At 48.1% G+C, this 11156-nt stretch overlaps 1 protein-coding gene across 7 annotated transcripts in view; it reads left to right on the top strand.

The window, feature by feature from the left end:
- The first annotated feature begins 22 nt into the window (after window positions 1-22).
- ADGRL1 (adhesion G protein-coupled receptor L1) overlaps window positions 23-11156 on the top strand; it is a 121092-nt gene continuing 109958 nt past the window's right edge. For 3 of the 7 annotated variants that reach the window (XM_053376329.1, XM_053376328.1, XM_053376324.1), the window contains exon 1: window positions 26-1391. The gene's annotated coding sequence lies outside the window, so the exon portion shown is untranslated. Of the gene's footprint in view, window positions 1392-11156 lie in introns of all 7 variants that reach the window. The other 4 variants (XM_053376331.1, XM_053376330.1, XM_053376323.1 and 1 more) reach the window with 3 other exon arrangements.

Below are 11156 nucleotides of genomic sequence, written 5' to 3'. Positions count from 1 at the left end.
CCGGCCGGATCTCCTCAAGATCTTTCCTTCTCCTCTGAATCCCCCCTCCTCGGTTCCGCTCCAGATTTTCCTCCCTGTGCGATGCGTGCGTGTGCACCTCCCCTCGGCCTCCCAGGTGTATCCGTCCCTTCTGGAACCCGCTCTGCTTTTCCGTTCCTGCCTTCCCCAGCTCGGAGTGGAACTGGCTGGCCCGCCGCCGCCGCGTGCGCAAAGTAGCAAGCTTCTCCCGCCACCCCCGGGGCATTCTCGCTGGAGGCTCCTGGCTCTGAGGCCCAGTATCTAGCCGAGGGCGCCGGACTAAGGAAGGGGGCTCGCCGCCGCCGCGGAGCGCCTCTGCGCGCCTTCACCTTCCTTTGGCGAGCGAGTCTGCCGGGAGGGGGCGCCCCAGCCAGAGGAGAGCGAACGGTTCCTTTGGCGAAGGGGAATCCGGCGGCAGGCGAGGCAGCCGAAGCCCTCACGCCGCCGAGAAGCACCGGGGGCCGCTGCGACGCTCGAGGGCGCAAGGCGAGGCCCGGCGGCCCGACCTCCTGAGGAGCACCGAGTCCCCCCCCCCACCGCCCGGGGTTGGCGGGGAGCGCGCGTGTGCCTGTTTGTGTGCACCGAGGCGGGGGAAGCGCAGGAGAGGAGCGACGAGCAGGCAGACGGAGCCCCCACCCCGCCGCCGCCGCCAGCGCGCGCGCGCCTGTGTGTGTGTGTGTGTGTGTGAGAGAGAGAGAGAGAGAGAGAGAGAGAGAGAGAGAGAGAGAGAGAGAGATCGGGGGTGGGGGTGGCTCTCGCTTCGCTTGCCTCCACCGTCTCCAAAATGCCCGGACTGCTTTCCACGGATGGATATATTTTAAGACTTCCTTTCGCATTGCTAGGCGAGGCGGTTCGCCGGCTGGAGGCGTCCGCCAGTGACATCTCATCGGGGGAAGGAGGGCTTTGATTTGGCCCCTTCTCTGCCTGCCTGCCTCCCTCCTCCTCCCCCCCTCCCTTCTGCTATTTTGGGAGGGGGCGGCTGCAAACAAAAAAAATTAAACCCCACAAAAAAAAAGCCAACAAAAAGGGACGGCGCTTGATTTATAACAGAACGCCCCATCTCTCTCCCCTTGTCCCTGCTCTTTAACTCGCTGTCCCTCCAGGGGCAAAACAATCCGAGATCAGGACGCGTCGTGGTTTTTGTGTGTTTATGTGTGAGTGTGGGGTGTGTGTGTGCGCGCCCCCCCTTTCCACGTTTCTCTGAAATCGACGCCCCAAGGGGGAGCAATCGGAAGAAGATCGAGATCGCGCATCACGCATCCGATCGCCTCGTGTTTCCGAATACCTGAGGGGGCTCAAGCCCTGCCGTCCTGGCGGCGGGATGGATTAGGGATCCCTGAATGGAGGAACCCGACGGGGCTGGATCGCAGAAGGTAAAGACGAGGCTTGTCTTCTCAGGGGATTGCGCGTGGGGTTGGCGTGCTGGTGGCTGGGGGGGGGGGACTGGGCTGGCGAGCCTTGCCTATCTCCACCCCCCCCCCGGTTTCTCATCGATGACCCTTGCTGGCTTCGGACACCTGGCTAAATCGGACTGATGGCGAGGCTTTATTTGAGAGGCGGGAGGTGCTGGTGGCTTTGGCACAGGTTTCATTTTAAATCGGGGTGGTGGTGGTGGTGTGTGAGAGGAAGTAGGAGGTGCAATCTTTTTTTATTATTTGTTTGGAAACCTGATCTGTCCTCGCCTTGAGATCTGCCCGCTCCCCGGTGGTTTGGGTCTATGTTGGTGGACCTGATGTTTGGTTAGCGTTTCTCACAGACAGGCTTTCTTTGCGCTACAGAGACTTGTACGGGGGAGGGGGGGGATGATGCTGACTGGACTACGAGGCTGGGAGGAAGGGACCATTTCCTCCTCTTCTCTCTCTCTCTCTCTCTCTCTCTCTCCCCCCTCCGCATTTTCTCCGGAGATTTTGTGATCGGACGGGCTCTGCAAATGCGGAGGTCCTTTTTCCGCCCACGGATGAGGCGGCCGCTTGTCCTCCGCTGGGTCTGCGTATTGCTCAAGACAAAGCCATCTGCAAAAATAAAATTAAAAAAAAACACCCCTTCCCTTCCCCTCGTCGCGGTTACTGCGGTATTCCTCCCCCCGCCACACACACACAAGAGCACGCCTTTTATATATATGTGGCGGGGGTGGAGTTGGGGGGGGTTGAGAAAAAGAGCCATTACCCTCCAAATACCGTAATGCACAAAGAGGAGGGAAGGGCTTTTTCTCCAGATCTTGTCTCTCTTCTTATCCTTGCTCCCCACCCCTCCACTCCGGTCAATTTTGCTGCAGGAGGGGGGGGGGAAAAGCCGGAACCGGGACAGGTTCGTGGTAGTAGCTGCCCCTTTGCCGTCCCCTGTAATGTTTTCCCCCTCCTCCAAATTTCCCTGATACGTGTCTTTATGTAACAGACACGCTTTATAGGAGGCGGACACACATACACACACGTGCGCGCGTGCGCATATCCTTTTTCCCACGTACAGTTTCAAGATGGGAGGAGGATGCAGGCGGAATGGTTAATCAGGCGGGGGGGGCGCGCGCATTGGCTTGCTGCGATGGCTCTTGGGCTTTGCCATCCACCCCCCTCGATGCCCACCCCGCCCCCGCAGCCGACGAGCATCTCGCTCTGGGGGCGGGCTGATGTGCCCCTTACTTCACCTCAGGCCAGGCCCTTCTGGAAGCAGCCCACCTTCTGGGCGGCTGGTGGGTCCCCTGAGCCGGGAATTTGTCTGGGAGTCCGATTCTGTGGCACCGGGGGCCCTGATCTCATTCTGCTCCCTCTAGTCAGGATGTTCTCTGAATCAATGGGCACCTTGTATAATGTCTCCCCGATTCCCACTGACCCATGTGAAGGAAAGAGCTAGCAGAGAATTCGGGGAGGGAGATAATCGAGAAGAAATGTACCTGATATTCTTAAATTACTGCATCCACAATCATATAACACCCCCCCAACCGTTCTCCATGCCACCTTTCCCTGCCAATAGCTTTCTGGTCTAAGGCTGCCTCCTATTTCAGAAGGACAGGAGATTCTTTTAAACTAGCATTATTTCCCCAAACCAGTATGGTGGAAAAAGCAGAATGGTTAGATTGATGATTGCTGCAAACCCAGTTAGATTTCAAATTCTTCCAAAGGGGTGGAAGGTGGAGGGAGGTGAACAGGTCCAACCTTATTATGATAGGATGCTGGGAGCTCTTCCCTCAGTTGGGAAATAAACAGGCTGGGGAAAGATTTATTTATTTATTTATTTATTTACCATTGGGAAATAAGATGGATCGAGAAGGGGCTCTCTCTCTGTGTGTGTAGACACAGAACGATTAGCAAAAGGCGAGTGAGAAGAGATTGACAGATACAGACGTGGAAAGGGGGGGATGGGGGGAAGAGATGAAGGATGAACAGATGGATGGATGAAGGGGGAATGGATGATCAGATAAAGAACCTGTTAGTAATCGCTCCATCCTCCTCTCTTTTCTGCCTCTCCCCAAATTTATTGTCCATAAGGCCCTCCCTCCCGGACCAATTTCCTGTGGTTGCTTTCTGCTTTCAGCAGTGATTGAATGGTATATATCCCCCCCCCCCCGTGAATGTCTCTTCACAGTGCTGTCTCTCTTGGCAAAGGTGAGTCAAACGAGGAGCTGTAAAACATCTTTGGGGGTAGGAAAATATGAGGGTTGTGTTGAAAGGAAGGAATTGCCAGCAGGAGACAGAAGTTGGCCTGGCTTGATGAAACCCTCTCATTTTGGTACTTGGAGAGGAAGAAAGGCAAGGTTGTTCAGCGCACTGCTAAAGGTTTTAATTCTGCTCTGATTTTCCAACCCCCCCTTTTTTGCCTGGGGAAGAGCCATAGTTCAGTGGTAGAGCATCTGCCTTGCATGCAGAAGGCCTCTGGTTCAGTCTGTGGCATTTCCAGGTAGGAGAAACCCCAGAGAACTCCGGCCAGCCAGTGTAGACAGTACTAAACAAGATGAACCCCCCCCCACTGGTCTGTCTTGGTCCTCCGTTTCCAGTCCTGCTCCTCATCTTTAATCATCTCTTCACAAAACAAGGAAATCATTGCTTGGACCAATAGAGGGTACTTGCAAGTCTCCACCTGCAAGTCTCCAGTTTGAGAGTGTCTCACAACATATTGTATATCAAATATCCATGCAGCTGAACTCCTGAGAATATTGGTAAAGAGATGCACCAGTTCACTGCTGTTTGAGCATTCCTAGGGTAGTTAGAGGCAATGCAGTTCAGGAGATGCTTTAGAAGCTTTCAGAACATTTGTGTAGCAAAACAACAAACAAACAAACAAAAAACCCAGGGGAAAATAAAGAAAGACAAACACCCCTTCTAAAACCCCTCTGGAACAAGAATGATCATGGGCTAGGCTTCACTGGTTGGATGACATCTGTCTGTTTCGAAAGACATATTGAGAAAAATTGTGGAATGTTCGTTTGGGTTTGGGAGATTTGGAATCCAGAACACCTGGGCTCTTTTTGAATTTCTTAACAGGCAGGCTGTTGCTATTGCCAATCTTTAATTGCAAACATCAGATGCGCTGGGGTTTAAGTGTACCTGAGAGTTGTGACTCCTAACCTGGAAGTTTATCCCTCTAGTGTGATTCGATTGGCTGTATGGAGTCCCTGTGGGGTGAGGGAAAGTTACTACATTTTTCATAAGATCCAGAGCTTCACCCTTATTATTGAAATCTGGTTAAACCCTGAGCTCTATGATGTTGTATGTGGGGTGGGGCATGTTTTTGGAACAAAGGCTTGGGAAGTATTTTGCATGCATTGCTCAGAAAGTCCCAAACATTGAGTGAGCATCAAGAGGAAAACTATATTAATGGGTACCAGTCATTGCAGGTTCAGAGGCAGCATGCTCTGAAAACTAGGAGCTGGAGTGTCCTCCTTGCGGTTATTATGGGACACAGGAAGCTGGAGTAGATGGGCCTTTGGTCTGATGCAGCAGGGCTCTCTTATGTTCTTGTGGGAATAAGACCTTCATTCTAGGTGCCCCCCAAATAGTAGCAGGGTTTGGTTTTTTATCTCCCCCTTTGGATGTTAGGCTGCTGAGCTGCTTTTCTTTACCCGTGTCTTCCTTGCATTGGCCTGATTTAAGAAAGTGATGAGACAGAGAGGTAGGATCATATTATTTTTGTTATTTATTTAATTTCTAACTGCCCTTCACCACAGGGCAAATTACAATATGAAAACACAAAAATACACATAATAGTAATACAAACATGCATACCATAATAACAAACAAAACAACACAAACACCCAATTTAAAAGGGCATAATAGTTTAATTAGCCAAAGGCCTAAGAGAAGAGGAATACTTTTGCCTGACATCTCAAGATTTGTAATGAAAGTGCCAGGCAAGCCTCCCTAGGAAGAACATTCCACACTGCAGAAAAAGCTCATTCTCATGTTACCACCTTCTGGGCCTCTCTTGGAGGGGGTACACAAAGAAGGGCCTCAGATGATGATCACAGGGTCCGGGTTGGTTCATATGGGGAGGGGTGGTCCTTGAGGTATTGCGGTGCTGAGCTGATGATTTGTCCTATATACCTGGAGACCTTTTGGGGCAGGAATGCCAGTCTGAATTGGGATGGGTAGTTCCAGCCATGAATTCCATGTCAAGGGCCTGTAAGGCTCTACAGTGCCGGCCGTTATTCATGTTCAGTGACTCTGATAAGCTAGAGGGGCAAAATTTTAGGTTGGGCCTCATTATGTCAGAAAATATCTGTAATTGATATAAAATTGGTCATATTTCCTTACCTTCTTTCCCCCTCTACTCAGGATGTATATTTCTTGAGATCAAAGATGGTCTCTTGCTGTGATAATATGGCACCAATTGGAAAGATAATCTAGGTGCAACTGAAATTCAAGTAATAATCCTAGCCCTTTTCATATCTGCAAACTCATTGAAAGCAGCCGATAAACATCCTAGTATGATGAGAGGAAAGGAGATTGTTTATACCTTTACAGTGTTTTTGGGAGCACATCCCTGGTTTTTGGAAGCCCTGTGTATTTATCAGATGCCTACAAAGCACATAGTACTTTTTACCCACCAGAAATCTAATGGAGGAAGATGAGTGAATCTCTTTTGTCCTGTAATATGCGCAAGCATATGCCCACCCTCCTTACAAACCACATTTGCCGTGGCTTAATTGTACCCCAAGTACTGCAGCTACTTTTGAAGGTGCTTTGCTGGGCATAGGCCCCATTCTGTCAAATGAGTCCAGGGGGCTGTGTGTAAAGGGCCCTAAATGCAGGATTCTGTTGTTTGCATGGAGGATGGGGATATATGGGCCCATATTATAAATTTTCAAATTCAGCTAGGATGTATCCTGCATCTAGTGGATAATACGTGCTATGTTCTTTGGAGACAAACAATAAATACGTGAAAAATGATATTTTTAGATAGACTCTTTCCAGTGATAAGCATCCAACTTAGCATCCAGAGGCCAGGAAGATTTCATTTCCCCCCTTGAATATTGTAACACTGGAGGGTGTTTCCATGGATGCTATTTATTTCCCTTGGAGGTGTACAGTTTCTTTTTGGAATTGAAAATAGGGTTTGGATTGTGGAAAACAAGTCCTTTCCAAAGCCCCTATTTGCTAACTCCCATCTGGAAAGCAGCAGATTCTTTCACTTTTAGTAATATGGTCCAAAAATGGATTCCCCCAAGATTTCCTTTGTTCTAGTAGGGAGGAGTTCCATAACCCAAGTATATGAAGGAGGGTGGGGGTGAGAAAAATGCAGGCCTGAAGTAAGTGTCCTCTTCCCTCTGACGCAGGGGTCCATTTTGCCCTCTGAAAACCATGCCTCCGTTTTTGTTGCAGCTGTGGAGTGTGCTGTATGTGGTAGGTACAAGCATAGTTCGTTTTTGTAGCTCGGTGCAAATGGACCCTGGCCCCAGTTTGGTGTGAGTTGGCTTCCCTTTTCAGGAGCCAATACAGCTGGGTCCCCCCGGCCGATATAAATCAGCATTGCCTCTCTTAAATGAATGGAAACTGTGCTGATGAACGCCAGCTGGAGGTGTGTAGCCTTTTGCCAAGCACCTTTGTGCTGCAGCCCCTGTGACAGGGCCTTCGCTTACGTGAGCCTGTGGCATTTGCCCGGAGCCAGTATCCTGTTATTTTTAAAGAAGGCCATCTTCTGAAACTGACATTGCAGCACAAAAATGCCTCTGAGCAGGGAGCTCTTCAACCAAATCTAAATCAGCATCTCCCTGCATAGGCACAACCTTCCCTGAGAAACCTCACCAGCTCCTATAAGCCCAGGGGGTTGTGTGTGTGTGTGTGTCCGTCCGTCCAGAGCGACTGATGTGACAAGAAGAATTCCCTTCCATGCCTGATCATGTGGGATGCAGATTCCTACAGAGATGTCAGCCATTTGCAAGCCACCAAGTGTTTCCTTTGAGTTAAGGAGTTTGACTTTCCAAGAGAACAGAGACAGCAGTCTGGCATCTGATGGCTTGTTGTGCAGACAGACCATGGGATGCAGGCAGGGGAGGGGGAGGGAGCAATTATTTAAATAATAATAAAGTATTTTCTCTTCCTCCGTTCCTACAATGTGTGGGTGGCTTTTTCTTAGATTGTATATAGAAGAGGTTTTTATTTTAATGATTATTATTTAGCTGGGGAGCGTGTGGGCGTCTGCAGCCAATTTCTGAAGCTGCGCTACCTGTCTCGTGTTCAGCGGGGGGGGGGATATTTCCCCCGAGGGCCTTCTGCAGTGGCACTGAATATATTAGTGACTGCTCACACGCATGCCTACATGATTGTGTGTGAGCGCACGCACACACAAAAATGTGCAACTCCACCCATGTTCTCTTCAGCATGCATGTGCTTGTGTACATGCCCTCCATCACTCACGTGTATACACTGTCTCTTTTGTCATGCACTTTCCTGTGATCAGCACAGCAGAGGAGTCTTTCCTTTTTCCCCCGTGTCAGCAAGTGCTTGGGGATTAGAATAATATGCTGGGGATGATTAAGGGATGGCAATCTGCTTGGAGGTGATGCAGACAAATGGGAGGGAGGGGATAGCCTCATCCTCCTCTCCTCCCCTGTCCTGTCCTGTCTGTTATCACCAGACAGTATCTAAGACCAACCTATCCATAGCCAGATCATCTGTTCTCATAGTCTTCATTTTTAGTCTTCTCTCGTAGTTTTCAACCATTTCGGTAGTGGGCTCCAAACTCCCCTTCCTTGGTTCCACACCCCAGATCTTTCAGCAGGACTGGTGTTGTCTTCCGGCACCCTCGGGCAGCTGCTGGAGAAGTCCCATGCCCTGGCAGGGCCCACCATGGACCTTTGTACTCCACAAAAACAATAACAACTCCAATCCTTTTTATTTTTGTTTTTTTGTAGGCTTGAGTCAACTATTTTAATTTCCTGCAATGTACCAGTGTAACACCACGTCGGGGGCATTGTGGGAAATTTGATGGAAGCAGCTGCCGGCAATGCTGTTCAGAGTATTGTGGGGGTAGCTCTTGACCATGACTGCCTGCCCTGGTGGAGCAGAACTGCAGCAAAAGTCTTCTGGAAGGAGAAGTGGTGGTGAGGTAATGGTGCCACCCGTGAGCTGTTTCTCACCCAGGGCCCCCTCAGACCAGGAGGGGGCCTTCTCAAAGACACTCATAAATGCCTACCTGAACCTTAAGATGCTCTTTCAATCTCTAGTCTGGGTGCCCCCACCAAGTTAAATGGAGGAGGGCTGTCAGGGAGCAATAGCCCCCTAGCTATGGAATATTCTCCTCAGAGAGACTCACCTGGTACCTTCTTTATGGTGAAAAGTACATTTTTATTCACCCAAGGATTTTCATTGCATTTTGAATCTGAACTGTTTCGTGCTGGCCCTGTTGCAATGAAAGTTTTTTTAACCCGTCTTTTGTTTTGTAATGTTTATTTTAATTCTTATATATTGTATTTTTAACATTGATTTGTAAGTCACCCAGCGAATATTTATTGACGGGCTGCTATATAAATGCAACAAATAAATGAAAAACAGAGAGAGGGGGAGAGAGAGTCTGTTACCTTCCTACAACAATGCATTTCACTGTGTCAGGTACCACTAAAGATATTTATGGCTGGCCATGGAAAGGATAGTGGTTAAGTTAGATCTTCCACTTCACTGCTTGACACATTGGTTAGGCTCTACATTCAAATGAATAAGGCTTCTGTAGTACTTTCTATCCCATATTTACACTTTTTATCATAGCAATGATATTCACACATAAGTACAAGGAGCATGAGAGAGTTTCAATATGTGCTTTTGGTGTCAGTTTCCCTTTTGGCAAACCCAATCTGCCAATACCTATGTATCTTTGCATCTCTTCAGGCAAGCAAGAGGTTAACTTCCTGCAAAAGGATGATTAGTTAAGGTTGTTATTGCTCTAAGAAGAAGAAGAAAAGAATTATACTATTGCTTATTTGCATGTGTTGATTATCATGCATGCAAATGTGAAATTGCTTCTCGCCTAGCAGTGATATTGAGTTTAAAAATGCACCTGGTTCAGCTGAGTCAAAACTGGCCTGGTGGAGGCCCCTAATGATGACTGAGCTGTAGGATATGGGTGAAACCTATTTAGAGTGGAATTATAAATTCAGTCCTTCCTGCTTGCTTTGGGATCTCCATGAAAAAGAAGGGGAGAAGGAATAGTGATGGATGCCCTGGAGTTGTAGAAATGGTTTGATGCAGTCGTTCAAAGGAGAAGAAGAGGCAGAATAGAGGGATATGGTACCTATGGTCATTGCTGATCCAAGATGATCCTAGGGAGTGTTGTGCTACAAGTAGCCTTGGAGGATGTTTGGAGATGGTCTCAAAAGTTGCTATCTGTCACAAGCTGTTTCTAGACTGTAGGACAGTATGGTGAAGCTGCCTTCCTTGTTGTAGGAAGCACTGTAGCCAGTTGGCCCACTGACATACCAAAGAAATGGAGCATAATAGAAGAGATACTTAAATATAAGGCCAATGAAAAATTACGGTAAGCCTACCAAACTTGTGACTTTCATGGTATGGTCTGAAGGCAGATGAGGCTCCCATCTTGCTGAAGCTAAGCAAGCCTGGGTCTAGCCTGTACATAGGTGGGAGATCACCAAGGAGCTACATGTATACCACCTTGGAGGAAGAAACGAGGGATATAAAGTGTTAGGAAATCAATACAATGTGAATGTGATAATGAACATGAGACACCTGGATCAGACCAAAGGCCTCCTGGTCTAGCTTTCCCTCCTGTGGGAAATTAGGATTATCTTTTTGTCTCATCTATTTAGCAGATTTATACACCACTTTGGGAGGAAATCTCTTGCCACAGTATCGTCCCAACAACACATTTACACTAAGTCACATGGAACTACATTTGCCATGTTATTGCCCATTCACTCGTTTTGGAGAGAGACATTTGGAGCTAATCACATCCTAAATGATCTGGTTTCATCAGTAAACTTGGCCACCTCGCTGCTCAGTCCTAACTTCAGAACGTTTAGGAACAAGATGAAATGCACCAGCTCCAATACAGATCCTTGGGGGGCTCTTATTTCTTACACTATTCCACAGTGGGAAATAACAATCTATTCCTACCTTCTGCTTCCTGTTCTTTACTCAGTTGCCAATTCCTAAGAGGACTTCTCTTATTCCACAACTACAGTGGTACCTCGGTTTACGAACTTAATCTATTCTGGAAGTCTGTTCTTAAACCAAAGCCGTTCTTAAACTGAGCCACGCTTTCCCTAATGAGGAATCCCGCCACTGGTGCCCTTCCACCATTCGGCTTCCATTCGTAGACCAAGGTAAAGTTCGCCAACTGGAACACTACTTCCAGTTTTGCAGAGTTCGAATTCCGAATAGTTCGTAAACAGCGCTGTTCTTAAACCAAGGTACCACTGCACTAAGTTTGGACACTGGATCAGTCCTGTCTTATGAACCTCTTACATCACCTCACCATGTGGCACAAAATTGCAATAAGCTGATGTGTTATGTGAAGAAGAATTAGTTGTCCATCAAATTTACTGGGTAACCCCAAGCATGAGACAGTCATGAGGAATAAACATAGTATATATAACACAAAGTTGACTTGGTAGGATTGCAGTATTATATAAGTGAACAATATAAATACCGGTAATTGTCTTAAAAGAGCTTTCCTTTAAGAACCGAACGCTTTAA

The sequence above is a fragment of the Podarcis raffonei genome, chromosome 2 (assembly GCF_027172205.1).
Source record: "Podarcis raffonei isolate rPodRaf1 chromosome 2, rPodRaf1.pri, whole genome shotgun sequence".
Classification (NCBI taxonomy): domain Eukaryota; kingdom Metazoa; phylum Chordata; class Lepidosauria; order Squamata; family Lacertidae; genus Podarcis; species Podarcis raffonei.
Note: the sequence above shows the minus strand (reverse complement) of the source record. Positions and strands in the feature narration are given on the sequence as shown.